At 35.6% G+C, this 18147-nt stretch overlaps 1 long non-coding RNA gene and 1 other non-coding gene across 2 annotated transcripts in view; one reads left to right on the top strand and one right to left on the bottom strand.

The window, feature by feature from the left end:
• Positions 1 to 345: 345 nt before the first annotated feature.
• The window catches only part of LOC120885000 (uncharacterized), a 118970-nt gene continuing 101168 nt past the window's right edge, over positions 346 to 18147 (bottom strand). Inside the window, exons 4-5 of the long non-coding RNA XR_005727476.2 lie at positions 10073 to 10187; positions 346 to 1154 (exon numbers count right to left, since the gene is read on the bottom strand). This is a non-coding gene — a long non-coding RNA (uncharacterized LOC120885000). The remainder of the gene's footprint in view (positions 1155 to 10072; positions 10188 to 18147) is intronic.
• Trnam-cau (transfer RNA methionine (anticodon CAU)) lies at positions 9616 to 9688 on the top strand. Its single transcript has one exon. It is a non-coding gene; the product is annotated as a tRNA-Met (tRNA).

Below are 18147 nucleotides of genomic sequence, written 5' to 3'. Positions count from 1 at the left end.
TATCTCTGTGGGAATTCGGGACTTCTGGGGCTTCCAGATAAATACACCTGAAGGATATAGGAACTAAGCCCCAACAGGTTTCACCTTCCCTGCTCTGAATGTGAATTACCCTTTATCCACTCTGGATCGCAGATGGTTTGATGGCCAACAGCTCTTATAGGGAGCCAACTATTATGTTTCTTTTCTCCCTTGAGATCCAGAGGCTGAAGTGTCCGGGTAAAGTCTTCTTTGTCTTTTTGGCTCAGGCATCCTCTGGATTTTTCCCTCCGCTGCTAGCAACCTCCTGGATGAGTTCCCAGTCCCTTCCCCCCATCCCCACAACCCCACACCCTCCCATCCCCTCTCTGTTCACACTTGTGCAGCTTCTGCCCCTGGAGCCGGCTCCTCACCTGCCAGGGCTCTGCCCTCCAGAGGGCTCAGGCCCGCCGCCCGCAAGGCTTTCACCCCAGCAGATGGCTTGCCCTACTAACTCTGCGTTCATTAAAATCGGCCTTCTTCTGGAATCCACAGGTCTCCCTGTGTCGGGTTTTGTCTATTTTTCATTTTCTTCACCCACGGGCCCCGCGTCTCTCTGGTCCGCGCTCCCGCTCCCGCCATGGCGGCCCAGCTGGCGCCGCTCTGAGCTGTTATTTCTGATGCTCTAGTTACGACTCTCTGCAGCTCTAGGAATTCTGTTTGTTTTTCAATTCAGTGTTCTAATGTGTCTGTGAGGTTCCCTGGACACTCACCTCGCGGAGGAGCCGTCTTCCGCCTCGGAAGCCCAGTACCAAGGAGCTGCTGGGCCTGGCCTTGCGGCCTGCTCCGCCATCTTGTCTCTGCCGGGAGCCAAGCGTCCTTCCCGCGCCGCCCAAGGTCACTGCAGCGTCCGTTTCAGAAACTGCTGTTGTCAAGGTCGTTGTTTCACTTTTCTTTCAGAAGGCCTATTATTTCTACTGTCCTCTTTCAATAATCCAGTTTTTTTCTGGTATCAGAATTTGCCCTTCTTATTTTTCCTTAAGAAACCTGGTGATTTTTTTGCTTTCCAATGCATTAGAGACTTTTCTCTCCAGTCTTCATGTTGTGCAACTAGGTTTCATGAAACTTGAATGTTGGAAAACAGAAATGATTATGAAGATGGCCATTTTCTTTTGCTTTCTTATTTTCCATTTGAAACTCTGTAAAAAAATGAGTTTTGATTTTATGTTGTATTCAATCTGGAGAAATAAAAAAAAAATCATCATTTTTCTTTTCATTGTTTTTTTATTACATGGTACTGCCATCTATGGGTCCTATTCATAGAATAATTTTGATGTGAGACCTAAAGAAATTTAGTACTTGAAACTTAAAAACAATCTAGTCCTCACCTCTTGTTTATACATAAGAAATGCAAGACTTTTAAGTAGCTAGATAAATATAAGTACATACCTGGTCCATACTAAGCTAATTAGCATTCATAGTTAATATTTATGCTTGTAAAAGTGGTTATAAGTTTGCATTTTGTGCCTCTTTTACAACTTGAACACGTAAAATATCTGGTTCCTAATACCTGAAGGTGCAAGCCTTTAAAAGTGAGGTAAAGATGACCTGTTCTAAATATATACACACTTAACCACTTAAACATCCTTGTTTTGGCTAATTAATTTACATATTTGAGAATTTCTAAAGAATAAGACAAGCTATCTTTTTTTATAAAATTTTAAATCCCATTACTTTAAGAAGATATTTATGTAGAAAACTTCACTAAAGTGTTATTCAAAGGTTTGAGAAATAAAAATTCAATGTAACCTTTCCTTTCTTTGTGGTGATCTCTAAACACAGGGGGATTAAGGAAGACAACAAAAGTGCAACTGTTATTTCTGACAGTTATTGCAAAACATTTTCAAAGTTTACTTACAAGAAATTCCAATGGGAAACTAAAAAATGTGTTTCTTCCTCCCCCCCCCCACAAAAAAAAGTTCAAATTTAATGAAACACATTTGAGTCTAATGATTTTGAATCTTAAAAAACCATATTTCTACTTCTTTTTTCTGACACCAATCCTCTTAGTATTCACCAGTGTGATGACTCTGATACATTTGCATTTTCAAAAAATCATGACATTTAATCATTTTAAAATAAACATGAGAATTTAAAGTCTGTATTTTAAAAACTGAAATTAGTGGTGGATCACCCCACACGCTCCCACCTACCTACTGATTTGTGACCTATTTTTAAATAATTCTCCAAGTTCATAGTGTGAAACAAGGCAATTATGTGGTAGGTAACTATTTATTCAGAGAGAATAATAACTGAAGTAACTTGAGCTGCTGAGCAAGTCATAATAAAAAGTGCTTCTTTCTATATTTATCTTCTAAGGAGACTTAATGGTTATTTTAATGATCTTTTGGCAGGTTGCAGAGAATTCATTTATTTCAGGAAATTCCTTTACTATGAAAGCTAAGCTAAACACTCTATATAGAAATTAACATTGTGCAAAGAATGGGTCTCAACACTCCCAAAGAAAGCTCATAATGAATGTTTATTGTAAATGGAAATATAAATCATTGCTCAATGGTCTCTATGTAGAATTTGTTTGTTCTCATTTACTAATCACTTTATTAAAAGGTGGGAAATGATGTGAAACTGTTTCAAGTAAATGTAACCAAATTCTACTAGCAGTTGTTAAAAATTTAATAATAACAAAAAACACTTATAATTAACATTAATGGTGTGCTTATTATGTGCCAGAGAGTTTGGCTCCTGAGTTAAATTCTAAAGGTAACATTGTAAATTTGTTTTAGGAGCTGGGGATGTAGCTCAGAAGTAGAGAACTTGCCTAGCATGCGCAAGACCTTAGGTTCAATACCTTACTATTACTAGTAAATTAATTTATTTATACAAAGTGTTGGGTTAGATGCTGCAAGGAATTATAAGTAGAGTAATATTCAGTCTTGATTCCTTGAAAGGTTATAGTCTCTTATTGAAGAAATAATTTTATAAAGTCGTTTTAAAATAAACATGGGAATGAAACACAAAGCAAATCTATTCTCAGAACAGACAGAAGCTAATAGCTATCAAAGTTTTTGGAAGAGATATCTTTATGGATTGAATTTAAAGTCACAGGTTGCATCAGAACAAAAGTTGGGGCTAAGAGTATATTACAGAAAGAAAAAAGTAAATCAAATAAAGTAAGTCAGAAATGTTGAATGTGTTCAAGTGATATGAAGTTCCCTAAAAGTGAACATTAACTTTTAGAAAATAACCTCAAAAAATTGACTTACAAACACTATGAAAGCCTTGTATATTAGGTTACATTTGTAACCAATTTTGTCTTAAAGACATTCTAGATAGGAGAGAACATTGGGGAAGAATGTGCATTAGTTTGAGTGGTTGGGATGGACTGAAGAGGGAAGCCAGAATGATGATAGTAGAAAGAAATGAATGGCCAGTACCAGGAAATCGAGATAATAGGATGCGCTGTGACTTAGCATTCACTGAGTGGGTGTTGGCAGGAGGGAGGAGTCAAATACAACACAAAGTTCTGAGTCAGAAGGACCCAGAAAACAATGCTGACATGAGTAATATGGTAAAGAGGAGGGACACGTCTAGATAGAAAGAAGATAAGTTTCTAACAACAAACGATATTTAACTTGGGGTACCAAAAACCACTCTAATGGATGTCCTAGAATGCAGGCGAGACTACAGTTCTTGAGGTCAGTACTAGAGAAGTTGTATCCACACTGAATTGGAACTGGAATTGCTTAGTTATAATACGGGCCAATGAAAGAACCATTGGGAATCCTTGTTTAAAGGACCCCAGGAAGAAAGGTCATTAAAGGAGGCATACAGAGGAAAGGAGAGAATGAAGAAAAATGCTACAGAGAAAAAAAAAGAGAGAGAGAGAGAAAGTTTCAGGGAGGAAATTGTCCACATTTGTCAAATGCTTTGACAACAAATAAGGGCTTCGAATAAACTATAGATCATCTCAATGATCTTTCACAGAGGATTTTATTAAAGACGCCTTCCAAAATATTAATTAAAGACATGTCTTTTACCAACAGTGTCAGATTGTGTTCTTTGTTCACAATTTTTCATTTCCTCCCCGCTTTTGCAATTTTTTCTCAGTAGGAGGAATATAATTCCAACTCCTCTGACTTTGGGCTTAGCTTTATGACTTGTTTTGACTAAATAATGTGAGCAGACATCTCTCAGGCCACCTTCTAGCAGGAGCATAAATATGCTTCTGTGCTAGGTTCTGCCCCTCTTGTGTGTGCTTACTGCCATGAGACCAGCAGGACCCAATAGACACCTCCTTCAGCCTTGGCCCTGGGGAGGAAGAACCCATGAAGCTAAACCCAGAAAGACCAGCCAAAGCAGTGCAGCTGACCTGAAGCTAGCTTGCAGAATGAATTAGAAATAAATGTTCTTGTAAGCCGTTGAGATATTGGGCATTTCCATTACCCAAGCAAAAGCTAACACCCCCTTTCAAAAACAAACTGTTCAAATTTTTTAAAATTTAAATGATATTTTGTGATGTACCTTATAGTATGCAAATTAAAAATAATTTATCTTACTCATGGGCATCAACCTGAGTCAACATTTGAAAAAAAAAAAAAAAAGAAAGAAAGTAAAACATGCCTACTAACCCTTGTTCGTTTATGTATTTGTAAACAGGTGAATCTTTGTAAACTATCTCCATTCATGTGATATACAAGGAATAAACAATGTTTTCTTTTAATCTGTCTCTATGGGCTCTTTAATAGTGATATAGCCACACTGTCTGTACTTGGATTTACTGAGGAAACTATTTTCCCTCTCAGTTATTGTTGGCAGAAGCTGCATCTTTCTGGTCTGTTCAGAACTCAACATTCTGTGCTGCCAAGTATACTATTACAATGTCTCTTAGGATTTCGGCTCCTTTGTTCTTTGTGCCTCCTTTGTGATTTTGAGTTGGTTTATGGAAATGTAATGTCGCTCTTGACATATAGGTACAACACATTTAAATTATCCTCATTTAAATAAATAATTATCATGTGAATATGCTTAGGCATTTTTAAATGTAGTATTTTTCCCTTTGAGTTGACCTGAAAAAAATAATGGCATAAAAATTAAAACATAGCACATTAGTATATAACACATGCAATTTTTCCTCTACTACTCCAACTTGTGATATTACTAGAAACTAAAATTGTGTCTTTAAAGATAGTGTATAGCTTTACAATAGGAGGGTTTCTGTTGTTAATCATGTATCATCTAAATGTTATCTGAAACATATGGATGCTTGGTTACCTTTTAAAAAATATTGATAATTTGATTCTTCATTTATAGACCATACAATATAATTAAATTCATGCAAATGTATTCAAAGTAAAATAATCAACAGCTGTACATTATTTACCTCTAAGATATTATTCGGGCAATGCTCTCTGGTCAGAAGCATGTGGCTAATAGTAATCTGTTACATCTAAAAAAGAACAAAAATACTTTCCCCTGAATGCGCTGTTACTGGGAATGCAGAGTCTCCTCCATTACCAGGGCTGACTCACGTAGGAGGCAGCAGATGGCACAAGGAGAAGAGCTGTTATGTCCGGGAAGATACAAAGAGGCTGGCATAGAAACATTAGTGAAAAAAGGAGAGGAATAAAAGGAAATAAAATTCAACAGCTTAAAAGACAAGGCAAATTGAGGAGGGAAATCTTTCCACTGGAAAAAACTTGGGGAGATTTGTTTTGAAAAATGTTTTTCATAAAAGAAAATCTGGATTCCAGAACACAGTACATATCCAAAAAATCTCCTTTCCCTGGTTTTATTATGTAAATCTTTAATTCTTATTACACAAGAGTAGTACATGATCATGTCCTCAAGAGTATATTCAATTACAGTTTCTATGTTCAGTGGTCATTAAATCAATATACTATGACATCATGGTAATACTATTAGAACACACTCAAAAAGCATAACCAGCTCAATCCTCAAATTTTCCTTTTTCATTCCCTTGTATCATTCCTTTTGCACTAGTATAGAGAAATATGGCATTTCAATTCCACTGCAATTTCTTCCTTCAGCCATGCAGCCCTGAAGTTTGCCTTTAACTAGGAACCTACTCACTCTCCTAGGGCCTCCACAAAGGCAGCCCTGATCTCTGAGACTCTTGATTAAGCAAGAATCATGCTTCTTGAGCATTTTTCCCCATTCAGCCTCCAATTTCCACTCTTAATTTCACTGTGAAAGATGAAGAAGACATTTTTCATGGAAAACCAAACAGCTTGCATGATACATCTGCTTACACCCTTGCATTCTTACTTCCTTTTCAATTACTTCCTGAGCTCTATAATTTTCCTTCTTGATAATGCAGCTTCACTATTAAAATTTTATATAAAATACTGCCTCTGATTAAAAATACTATAGTTTAGGCACCCAAGATGCTGATAAGTTCTGACTTCTTTAACATCCATGTTTTGATAAAATTCATCAGCAGAGGTCATATAACTTAACAATCAATGAGGTATTGTATGTGTTAGACATTGTCATTATCATTTTACAAATGGGAAAATCTTACCTTAAGTTAAAATTAGTAGGTGGAAACACCAGCCAGGTTTGACTGTGTCTCAAGATTGTGTTTCCTCTCTGGTCCTGTTCTGTCTAGCGATCCACATTATTCCCTGACCTTCCTTCTCACTTCCTGCTTCACCTCTACTTTCCCAACACATGACCATCCCAAACTGCTATGCACCTCTTTGTCTTTTCCCTCACTAATTCCTGCCTGAAAATTCTTAATAATTTTGAGGGGAAAGTACACAACTCAAAAAGTTACCATCCATGTTAGTCAGCTTTTTGTGACTGGCTAAAGTACCTGACAAGAACACTCAGCAACGTCTCCTTATGTTGCCATCAAGTCTGAGGGTATCTCATACTCAACTGCAAGTACAGGACTGATTTCCAGACTTGTTCACAGGGCTGTTGGCAGGTCTCAGTTCTTTGCTGGTTCATTCTGGTATATTTCTTTCTAGTCATGCTTTATGGATCTGTACCCTTTTTCAGCTTTATTCAATAAATATATTTGAGTGCTATGTGCTAGTTGTTGTGTTACATACTAGATGTGTAACATTAAGATAAAGCAGAAGCCTTCAGACAGTTCTCAATCCAGCAAATTATATCAATGTTTAAATAAGTAATGCAATATAATGTGTTAAGTGTGGGGATCTATAGGCCTCAATAAGCAGGTATCCTTCAGGTTGGACTTAAAGGATGAAGAGAGTTCTGTTGGTAAGCACTAAGAGAAAGGCATCACACTGCCACAGTGTAATGGTGTGAGTGAAGCAGACAATGAAGAAGGCAGGCAGGGACTAGCCCTGTGGAAGGTATCACATGCCATGAGAAGGAAGTTGGACATTCATTCCAGATACAATATAAAATCAGAAAGAGTTTTAAGTGGAAAAGTAATCTGATCAGATTTGCATTTCATAAATCATGCAAGGAGCAACAGAAAAAAAATTATTAGTAATGGGGACAGTCCTTGAGACAGTTAAGCCAGTTGAAAGGCCATAGCAAAGATCTAAGCAGTAAGGAAGAAGAAACCACCAATAAAGTCTTTGGTCAAAGTATATCTGTACCACCCTTAAAGGATCAAGTCACAGATATTCCTTCCAAGAAGACTGTCCAGCATTTCTCAAAGTGTGGGTTCTCCTACCCGCATTACACACAGATTCCTGAGTCCCACCTTCTTGAATCAGAGCAAAGCAATCTGATGTGTTAATCAAGCATCCCAGATTTCCAACCCTAAAATGTTTGTGAATAACATTACAATGTTAGCCCCAGGAAGTCTCAAGTTGTTACAATGTAGCTTTCTTTTCAACAGTCTGGAAAAGCAAAGTTAAGAGTCTCTGATCACTGAATAAAAAAGGAGTTCAAGCTACACCTGGGTAGGACTCAACACTCCATGTCCTCCCAGGAGGTTCCAGCTGACAGAGAAGGATTCAGACCATTCAGACTTTACCAAATTGCACCCTAGACAAGGGTAATCTGCTGGTAGTTGAGAGAAAGCATAAAAAATAAAAATTAAAAAACCTAGGAATTTGTTGCTCTGTCTCCTATAATGAAGTCTTCAAGATGTTGTTGATTTAGAAGACATGTTCTCTTAACAAGGTTCATGAGAGGTATTTATTCCTTGCATTCTAAGTAGTTGTCCATGTTATGAACAACCAGATGGCTTTCAATTATCTTTAGAGTAACTGAACTGCTTAACTAATCAGATTTCCTGCTGCACAGAGACCAGTAGAACTTCTAAGTTCCCACCAAATGCCTGAGATTTAAGGGTGTGATCTTCTGAGCTAGTTTTAGTCCTGTTTTGTCTGATGCTACTTTTTTTTTTTTAATCCTTGCCTTTTTCACCTACTTCCAATTTATGTTCTTTATTTTATGTATTCTTGCAAACTACTTTATAGTGCTTTCTGGAACAAAGCATGTTCTAGGCAGACAGATGGTTAGGTAAAAAGATAAATCCTTATGGACGTCATTTTCCTTGACTATAAAATGAAGAATTCAGATTAGGTGCTCACTAATGTATCATCTAGACTAAACCTAAAATTCTATCATAGGTTTTGGTACAACAATGAAATCTCCTCTTAAACGTATCATTTTTCTGATGTGTTATTGCAACATTTTTCTAACCAAGAGTCATAAAAGTGAAGAAATACCTACTTGAAAAGCATTTTATATCTAAAAAATATAATTGGTTTTCATTCTATCTGGTTTTAGGATAGTGTTTTATGACTTTATAAAAACAGTAAAAAAAATAGAAAAATCAGTGTCAGTTAAACAAAAACTCTACTTGATTTTAATCAACTTAGTTTATTCTTCAGTCTTCTACCAAGTTTTTGTTTTGTTTTATTTTTTTAATTTTGTTGTTCCCTCTGTTCCTTTCACTACCAGTAAATGAGGACATGAAATTTTGACTTAGATGCAATTGAGTTTTGATTGTTCAACATTTATCAATATCAAAACATTAACAAATGTCCAAAATTTAAATATTATATATATCTTACCACAATTTTTAAAATTAAAAAAAATAACTACATCAACCTGAAAAAGTGCTACCTTTACTCCTACCCTGAACATTAATACCTTCAAACTATTCTTTTACAACTATTGTTGAGCATATTCAGGAAACTATAAAATTATAGAGTGGATTTATAGATTCTAATCTCCTTTTAATTATGCTGCTATTTAAAGAAATACAAATAGCAGTTCATAAGAATACATCTGTCACAGAATTATCAGGGAGAAATGGTTGTCACCTAAAGAATGTATAACATTTCTGTTATTTATTATCCTTAACAGATTAGAAATATTATACAGTGTGTTTTTCCTAGGGTGTACCTTCACTTGAAAATATTTCAATCAAGCATTACCCTTGCCTAAATGACATAGTAGGTGTTTTGCAGACTTCTATTCAAACAAAACGTAATCACATTTCCTAAGAATATGTGGCCTTTGTTTTAGCTCAAAAAAGAAAGTCATATGTAGAAACATAGATGTAATTGGAGACAGAGATGGACTAGATATACAGTCACATATGCACAGAGAGAACTGTTACTGCCAAATTGAAAAGATGATTTGATAGGAACCAAAAGCATCAAAAAGACAACTTGAAGGGCTGGGGATATAGCTCAGTTGGTAAAGTGCTTGCCTCATATGCACAAGGCCCTGGGTTCAATCCCCAGTGCCACCAAGAAAAAAAAATTGTCAACTTGATTAGGAGAAAGGAAGTAGGAGAAATTTAACCCAATCTTTATGAAAACCTCTTACGTTTTCCTAAGGAGTTTGAAATAAAGTCTCACTGAATTCTCTTCTTCCAACCTCAAAGCAACACCAGCAGTTCAGACAAAGACTTGATTGTCCCTCCCTTCCACCCTTTTCCTGTTATTTTAACTTCCATATCATTTCCCTGGCTGTAATTCTTAGTTCCCTGTGTTTCTTTCAGGCCCCACATTTGACCTCTACTGATATACCATTTGAACCTTCTCTATAACATAGTTAGAGAAAAACTGGCACAACTCATCCTTATCACCTGCTTCCTGCTGATGCCCAAAGGACAAAGACACCCCAACTCCACCTGCCATGTCAGTCTCCCACGCAGGCTTCCTCTTCACGTGCATTTGCTGACAGGAAGTACCACCCAGGGCCCAGACCATATCCATGACAAAGGGAGAACCAGCTCTTTTCTGCCCCTGCAAAAAAAAAAAAAAAAAAAAAAAGACTAATAGAATATTTTGGGAACCATAAAACTAGGAATAGCAGCACTGGTGTCCCAGTCCACATCACAGTAAATTCAAGGATAAAGAAAAGCTTTTCAGACTTGACCTTGGTCCATCCCAGATGGACTGAACATAGGCACAGAGTGGGCAGAGGCTCTTTCCAGGGGACAACCACACAGGAGACCCTCTTACACACTGCTTGTTCTCATGGCCTCCTACCTCTCAGAGTTGGAAGCCCAGGTGCAAACCCTGGTAAAACAGCCCCCAGCCCTCACTTCATTCCTGGCCTATCCTGCTGGCCCAGGTTTGAGATGGAAAGAATGTAGGCACTTTTAAGAATTCACAACTTTGAATAAATACGACTAGTTGTCCAATTCTATTCTATCAAATATCACAGTTAGAAACTTCATTGCAGATACCTTGTGGTTAATTAACAAGTCCATATATTAAAGCTAATACCCAAAACAGAAAAAAAAGAGAGTCATAAGAGACAGGTCTTAAATATATTCAAAAGAGTCTACAAGAACAGCCTCTTCCAGAGTACATTTAAAGTCTTATCGAAACAGTCTTTAATCAATGCAATTTAATTCACTAGCATAATGGCAATTAAATGTTGTTACAAATAGGAAAGATGGGTCATCACATTGTTACAAATAGTTGTTGTTCCTCCTTTTATGTATTTGTAAAATACAAGGTTAAAAATGGTAATTTAATGCCTTTTAAACTGTCACCTAAATATCATGCTTCTTTTAAAATTACAGCCTCTCTTAGTCTTAATGAGTCATATGTCCATTACTGTTAAACCCAGGGCTCTGACTCCAGGTTAAAGAGCACCACATAGCTGATTCACATTTTCCATTTAATTGCTTTTGCTGGGTTCTTTCAGACTTTTAAGTGTGTCATTCATTTAATATATAGTGATTTTACATAGTTAGAAAAGTGAGCCAAGTTTTTTAAATGAAAGGTTAAGTTTTATTTGAGAATGTGCAGAATTCATCTTGGTCATCTTTATAAGGTTAGTGCCTAGTACAGAGCCCGACACAATACAGCAACTAAACAGTGCTGCTGTGAATTGAGAAAAAAATTGGGGGCATAAATGAGTCCTCCATATCTCTAAGCTAACATTGTGTCATGACCATGGCATTGTTGCTTAGTCCTGCCCAGAAAGGACTTGAAACCTTTAGGAGGATTGTTCAGTTATTGTTTGTTTGCTTCTGATTTGTTTGCTTCTTTGTAGTTTTCAAATTTTATTCATAATTGACATATAGTAATAATACATATTTATGGAGTACTCTGTGACAATTCAATATGTGCATACAATGTGTAATGATCAAATCAGAGTAATTAGCATTTCCTTGTGTTGAAAAGTTTGAGCTCCTCTGTGATAGAGAGATATATAATAAATTTTTATAAGCTATAGGCATCATGTTGTACTAAAGAACACAACAGTATCTTCCTCCTACCTAACTGTTCTGGTAACATTGTCTTACCTCTCATTACCTTTCCTCCCCCGACCTTTCCTAGTCTCTACTTTCTGTTTCTATGAAAATAACCTATTTAACTTCCACATATGATTGAGAAAATGCAGTATTTATCTTTCACTCTGTCCTCCAATTTCATCCATGTTGCCAGAAATGTCACAAGATTTCATATTTCTTCATGGTTGAATAATATTCCATCATATGCATGTACCACATTTTACTTATCCACTCATGAATGCTTTGCTTCATTCAGTATCTTGGCTTATGAATAGTGTTCTCAATAAATGGAGTGCAGATACCTCTCCTATTGTTTTCATTTCCTTTGAATGAGATTGCTGGAGGTTATATTTTAATGTGACACATTCTTCAATTCTAATATTCTGTGGATTATAAAGGAAATATCAGTTTAATTATAGCTTTTAGTGTAAATAAAGGAAAAATTAGCTGCCAAAGTAATTCACACATTCATATTATATGTCCTAATCTTATAAATGTTAAAATGTAAAAAAGAAAATTACTATCTCAAAACCAAGTGGCTAAAGTATAATGGTAATGACTTCTCTTGTTGTTATGATTTGTCTTTGTTCTATTTTCCAACCCATGAAATATAGTTAGAATAGGATGTGTGCTTTGACATAATGCATTGGGTTTTCATATCCATACCCTCTCCTTTTCTCCTCTCCTCTCCTAAGAAACAGTATTAAACCAGGAGTTGTGTTTTCCAATGGCCTTTCATTCAAAGTCTATCATACTGTGGATTTCTAAAAACAAGAAAGAGCAAGAATCTCATGTCAGAACATAAAGGATAATACTTGTCAAGCATAGGTATAAAGGTACCTTAAAAGAATGAACCTTTGAATGTGTACACTGAAATTTATATAATGGAAATGCTTCTATCTGAATATGTATGAACCAAATTAAATTTTAAATTGTCCAATTTTTTTCTTACCTATATCCTGGTCTGAATGACTCTATTTTGAAAACTTAAAACATTCACACAATTATCAAAGGCAGGTAAAATAGCCTGAGAGAATAATAAGGAATGGAGGGGAGAAGAAATGAGAAACAAAGATAAACTATAGGCAAAAAGATACTTGAGAACTCTACAACATCCCAATCCACATCACCAATTGCTTTTTGTCCAGTGCCAAATGCCTGCCTTGAATTTATTTCTGAAATTTTAAATGCCCTGAAATTAACATTTTAACAAGAGACACAAAGCACAAAAACCCATCACTGAGTTTCCTAAACAAGATGCTTCATTATACCTGGATGATCTTTAGTTCAACTTTTAATTCTTCCCTGTCATTTAATATGCTTCTGAGTTGTTTCTCCAAAATAAGAGTTTTCATATATCCAGGAAATGAAAGCTAATTTTAGTTCTCATCTAAGCAAATCAAAGAGAAGGATAAACATGATCCTGTAAATAAAATAATGCAACATATTCCAAATTCTAATCTCAATGTTATAAGGCTGCCACTATTTTTATTTGTAAATGTGAATAAGTAAAAGTTGATTATACAGCAATTGAAAAAACAGTTTTTTTAACTCCCAATATACATTTTAATGCCATTATTTATTTATATTTCAACATAATCAGTTAGAATGGCTATGTTTGCAGTAAAAAAAATGATTCTCAATGCTTACCCTCCATAAGTAAAGCAACAATATTTTAATAATGATGATAGTCTCATTAGGACAATTCCCAATTTTTCATTCCAATTTATGATTCTTACAATACTGACTTCATACCAAAGGAAAAGTTACATATTTGTTACTAGCTGAAGATCACTTAGTCTGTCCCCCTGTTTCTATGTTTTAGGTGCAAAACAAATTATAGTTGTATCTGTTCTTAAAAATATTTAGTGGAGATTCCACTGTCATGAACAATAATTACTTCTAGTTATCAATTTCTGAAAAAAATTTAAAGTCAAGTAATTTCTACTCTTGGCTAATCTAAACCCCCTTTGAAATGTTAAGAGCCCAGATCCCAACTTGTAAAATTCCTTGAAAATTTATTTCTCTTCTTAGATATGCTAAAAAAAATTAAAAATTAAAAAAACTGGGACATGGGTGAGGTAGCTAGTGTTCCCTGTGTGTTAGCTTCAAAGGACGGATCTGGTATGTGACCACATCCCCTCTAAATGACTGCAGAGTCCTGCAGTTATGCAGAGCTTCCTATCTGTGCATAATGCTTGCTCACATTCTGGCTTTTTCATGGATTCTTCACTTTAGAAATAACTTCCCAAGTGCTTTGCATGTACTTATTGGGTAAACTGGAAAAGAGCTGCAAAGCACTTACCTTGGTTATCATCCTGCCAATAAGTCAAACAAGACTTGGGAAGACTTGGAGGGAATCATTCTCAGAATTTCTACTTCACCACAACTATTCTCATTTTTTTAAAGAAATGAATATCTATAATTAGAAAAAGTTAGATCATGGGGGCTCTTCTCAATAGTCAGAAATTAAGAGACTACATTAAAACTTCTTTGGAAACAGTAAAACTTTTATTCACTAAGGTAAAAGAGACCAATATCCAGAAGTGACCACTAGGCAAAATTGCCTGAGACTTGAGACCAAATTAAGATAGCTAGATTATTCAGGAGAAAAGAAAATGTTTGATATGTAGTAAAAAGGAAGGAGGAGAAAAAGGAGTGCCAAATATTACCTGAAGAAGTACACCTGTATAAGAAACTGTGTTCCGACCCAACCAGTTCTCTAAAAATTGAAATTACTTAGTTTTTACTTCTGTTTTGTCAATTTTAAGAAAGCTGGCATAACATTTTTTTATTAAAGCAGTTTGTGGTTAATTCTCACCTCAAATTTTCTCTAGTGAGGATTATCAACTGTAATATTCTGCTACCACTATGGCACCACTAAGACATAGAAGCCTCAAGCTAACTCCTAACTGGGAGATGGCACTATTAGAGCTGTAGGAAAGCCATTCACAACAACCTAACCATGTAAGGAGATGTGCATATATAGTCCATTTATAAGTATGTACATACACACACATACATGGAAATTATGTATGTATATATTACATACATGCAGATGTATATATATGTATATGAATATGCAAATGTGCATATATAAATACATATACCACAAATCAGATCATTTACTAAATCACAGCTAAATAAAAACATTGTAAATTGCTCCCATCCTTCATGTCCTATCTTACTAATGGGACATTTTTTTTAAATATTCACAAAAGCATAACCAAAAATGGTATAAAAACTTCTCTTTTATGACACAATTGAAATGACATCTTTAGTCATAAATTTTGGTTGACATTGAATTTTACAGTGTTTTTGCATCTAAGCTCACAACTATTATGTTTTGATAATTTCTTTATTTAATTCTCCTATAAAACTATGTTTTCTCTTAGTATGGGACAGTACTAGTTTTTTAATATTTATAATCTTAGTTTGTTCTATTCAAAATTTTATTTCTTTTGAAAATATTTTGCCTTATTTTCTTAAAATCCCAAGAATATTTTGGAGGGAAAAGTAGGTTTGACCATTTCCAAAATAGGAAAGCAAGCAAATTATTTTTCCTGAGATAGTGAAATATAAGTATAAACCCATGAGGAGGCTGCTGATAAGTTGCTAAATTTTTCATTAGCCTGCAAGATTCATTTAAGAAGTATCATTAAACATGGTATAAATGCAAAGTCCTAGGTTAAAACTATGAATTTTGATAAGAATGCTGGTAAGATTAGCCACTCTCAGGTTTTGGGGGGTAAAACACTTTGAGGTTTTTCCTGTGTTCTGAAAGCAAGACACTGCACTATAAATAATTGTTAAATGGTTAACTTGTACATTTCCTGAATGCCATAATACACCTAGAAAATTTATTGGCTTAAAACATTTACTTATAGAATTTAGAAAATCTACTTAGAAACCATATGAACATGCTACTTTTAAAATGTTCTTATTTGGGCTGGGGATATAGCTCAGTGGTAGAGCATTTACTAACATGCATGAGGCCCTGGGTTCAATCCCCAATATTGTAAAATAAATAATAAAATGAAATGTTGTGTTTTTTTTTTGAAATGTTGTTGTTTAATCCTTACTTAACCATGTCCTAAAAACTGTCTGTTAAAGCATTACACACAGTAAAATAATTGGTTAAGTAGTATTATTCCCCAGTAACTGCGCCCTTTCTGGGGTCCTGGGCTAAAGTACAGGACAACAGTTGGTTTGTTTGTACTATAAGGTATTAGGCTGTATGGTCAGAAAGAATGTTCCCAGAAGAGATAGAAGTCAGGGAGGTAAGGGAGGGGATAGGGATAAGATTTAAATCACAAATCTTGTCCCACTGCAGAAATGTGTTGCCTTTGGGACTTCATTTAAATCAGATCTGAATGTCTTCTTGTAAGCTTTGGAAATCCTGTGATGAACTACATGCTCCAATTAGTACTAAAAAAGTTCCCCTATGGGCTTTGTAATCACCAACATCTTGGTGTGAAGATTATTGCTTAGATTCTAACATTGCTCCCCAATGTCCAGCTAACACAAAGAGTATGTAGATTCTAAAATGTCCAGCTGGATCTGTATAAATGTGCTCCAGTCCCAAAAGGTGGCTATAAAATATTCTAAAATAAAGAAGAATAGAATATTACACAAAGCATCACAAAAGCAGAGTCTCCCAAGGAGAAAAACAGAAGGAAAGGAAAGGTCTGCCTTCAAATATCTGTACATTATAATCATCATGCTTCCATTTTTAGTCCGTTGGCTCCATTCTTCAGCCAGCCCCTCAATGATTCATCCACATGTTATAAGGCCATTTCATGTAAACATACACGTCTCCACCTAGGTACTCAAGATTTATTCCAGTAACATTCTCTTCTCCCTTCTCCAATTACACCATAGCATCTTTCAAAACCATGTAGGAGAAGCCCACCAAGAAATTTTCAGAACATTTCAGTTCATGGTTGATAAACCAATAGAACAGTTATTCCATCAGACATCAGAAGTGTAAGAATTCTGATCTTGGTTTTCCCTCTCATATAGACAAAATACTTAATATTCTGACTTTTCATTTTTTTATGTGGCATGGGCCTTATGCTCTTGATTTCCTCATTACTTCCCTAGTTACTCAGGGCAACAATGTACCTGCTAAACAACCTTGTTTCTAGTCCCTCTCACTTGGTATCATGAAAGGACTAAATGTTGAACCCTAATACATAAGAAGATGTGCTATTGGGCTGAGGATGTCAGGCATCTTAAAAGACTATGATAGAGCTTGAAATTGCTCCTCTTTTGTATTTCTCTTGTTGCTGAGAGAACAAACACGATAACTAGTATACCTGCAGCCATCTTAAACCATGAGATAAGGAAAGAAACCAAACTCCAAGGTGGTGCAGCAGAAACATATAGACTCCTGGCTCCCTCATGGTGGTGGAGTGGCCACCCCATCCCTGAACATAATGCCTCCAAACAACTTCCACTGGAGAAAGAAACTTCTTCTTGGGTAAGCCTCTGTTGCTTTAGTTTCTTTGTTATATATACCCCAGGTCAACTCTATGTGAAACTGGGTTATAATTTTTTTTCAAACTTGAAATTTTATGAAGCCTCCTCCGTATTGACTGTTTTTTTAGATTTTTTTTTAGTTGTAGTTGGACACAATACCTTTATTTTATTTATTTATTTATTTTCATGTGGTGCTGAGGATCAAACCCAGGGCCTTACACATGCTAGGCGAGTGCTCTACCACTGAGCCACAACCTCAGCCACCATATTGACTTTTTGATATAACTATTGTCCAGAAAAAAATATACATTTATTATAGAAAAAGAATAAGTAGTGCTTCTAAAAGCAAAATCTTACCAGACATATTTTTGGTAGTTCTTTGTAAATATTTCTAAGAGATGGTATAACAGAACAGGCATTCGGAACTGTAGATCTTTGTATAACATTGCTTAAATGAAGCCCAAAGCAGAGTTATGAGGTTGATTCATTTATTAATGTATTACCAGGAACTCATTATGTCAACACCTACACTTTTTATTCGTTTTAATAGTAATTTGTCCATTCTGATCTCTCTTCCCTTTATACATTCTTTTTAGATGCCACTTCTATTCAAATTCTGCAACCACTTATGAGTCACAGACCTGACCCCATTAACTCAGCTATGCCAAGGAGCAGGAACACACTGCTCAAAGACCAATTGGTTTGCCTGAGTTTAAGTTCAGAGCCCTTTTCAATAACATTCTTCTCCTAGGAAAAGAGGCACGTTAAGATGTCCCTCTATGGAATGATGTGATAAAGGGATGGGATTTGGACAGAAAGCAGGAGAAAAGAGGTGGTTTGTTAAGAAGTGCTTTGACAATCGGGGTCCGGTGTTATTCTTTCCCTCAAAATCTCTTCCTGCCTTCTAAATGAAGTCTCTAGGAAAAGCACAATGAAGGTCACAAGCCTCCAGAGACAGAGCTAAGGTCTCTCAA

This window comes from Ictidomys tridecemlineatus, chromosome 12 (assembly GCF_052094955.1).
Source record: "Ictidomys tridecemlineatus isolate mIctTri1 chromosome 12, mIctTri1.hap1, whole genome shotgun sequence".
Taxonomy (NCBI): Eukaryota; Metazoa; Chordata; class Mammalia; order Rodentia; family Sciuridae; genus Ictidomys; species Ictidomys tridecemlineatus.
The sequence above is the reverse complement of the archived record's forward strand: the minus strand, read 5'-3'. Positions and strand labels throughout refer to the sequence as shown.